A 1505-nucleotide genomic window follows, 5' to 3' on the forward strand; every position below is an offset into this window, starting at 1 on the left:
GTAACACTCAGGGTAACAGTAACACTCAGGGTAACAGTAACAGTAACACTCAGGGTAACAGTAACGCTCAGGGTAACAGTAACAGTAACACTCAGGGTAACAGTAACGCTCAGGGTAACAGTAACACTCAGGGTAACAGTAACACTCAGGGTAACAGTAACAGTAACACTCAGGGTAACAGTAACACTCAGGGTAACAGTAACGCTCAGGGTAACAGTAACGCTCAGGGTAACAGTAACACTCAGGGTAACAGTAACGCTCAGGGTAACAGTAACGCTCAGGGTAACAGTAACGCTCAGGGTAACAGTAACGCTCAGGGTAACAGTAACACTCAGGGTAACAGTAACAGTAACACTCAGGGTAACAGTAACGCTCAGGGTAACAGTAACAGTAACACTCAGGGTAACAGTAACACTCAGGGTAACAGTAACACTCAGGGTAACAGTAACACTCAGGGTAACAGTAACAGTAACACTCAGGGTAACAGTAACACTCACGGTAACAGTAACGCTCAGGGTAACAGTAACAGTAACACTCAGGGTAACAGTAACGCTCAGGGTAACAGTAACACTCAGGGTAACAGTAACGCTCAGGGTAACAGTAACGCTCAGGGTAACAGTAACACTCAGGGTAACAGTAACGCTCAGGGTAACAGGAACACTCAGGGTAACAGTAACGCTCACGGTAACGGTAACAGTAACACTCAGGGTAACAGTAACGCTCACGGTAACAGTAACGCTCAGGGTAACAGTAACACTCAGGGTAACAGGAACACTCAGGGTAACAGTAACGCTCACGGTAACGGTAACAGTAACACTCAGGGTAACAGTAACACTCAGGGTAACAGGAACACTCAGGGTAACAGTAACACTCACTGTACTGTCAGGGTTCCTCCTCAGTAGAGCCAGTTAAATAGTTTTATAAAGAGGCAGAATGACGGGCCTGTTTGTCCTGAACAGGGAAGCATTTAGTGGGATGAACTGTGCTGCTGTGGGAATGATGCTCTCAGGCTTTGGGAATGCTGTTGTGATGGGGTGGGTGTACGAGTGGGTTTGTGTGAGAGTGTGTGTACGAGTGTTTGAGACCGTGCCTGCTTGCTTTGGCCAAGTCTGCAGAGTGAACCAGTACAGGTGTGTGTGTGTGTGTGTGTGTGTGTGTGTGTGTGTGTGTGTGTGTGTGTGTGTGTGTGTGTGTGTGTGTGTGTGTGTGTGTGGGGGTTGATGTTAGTGTGACGTTGAACAGGTGTAATAGCCTATGTGTCATCTGTATGTGTGTGTGTGTCCATATGTGTGTGTGTGTGTCCATATGCATGTGTCGGATGTGTGTGTGGTGTCTGATGTATTGTATAAGGGAGTCATGTGTCTGATGTATTGTATAAGGGTGTCTGATGTCAGGGAGTCAGGTGTCTGATGTATTGTATAAGGGAGTCAGGTGTCTGATGTATTGTATAAGGGAGTCAGGTGTCTGATGTATTGTATAAGGGAGTCAGGTGTCTGATGTATTGT

The sequence above is a fragment of the Oncorhynchus gorbuscha genome, unplaced genomic scaffold (assembly GCF_021184085.1).
Source record: "Oncorhynchus gorbuscha isolate QuinsamMale2020 ecotype Even-year unplaced genomic scaffold, OgorEven_v1.0 Un_scaffold_866, whole genome shotgun sequence".
Lineage (NCBI taxonomy): Eukaryota > Metazoa > Chordata > Actinopteri > Salmoniformes > Salmonidae > Oncorhynchus > Oncorhynchus gorbuscha.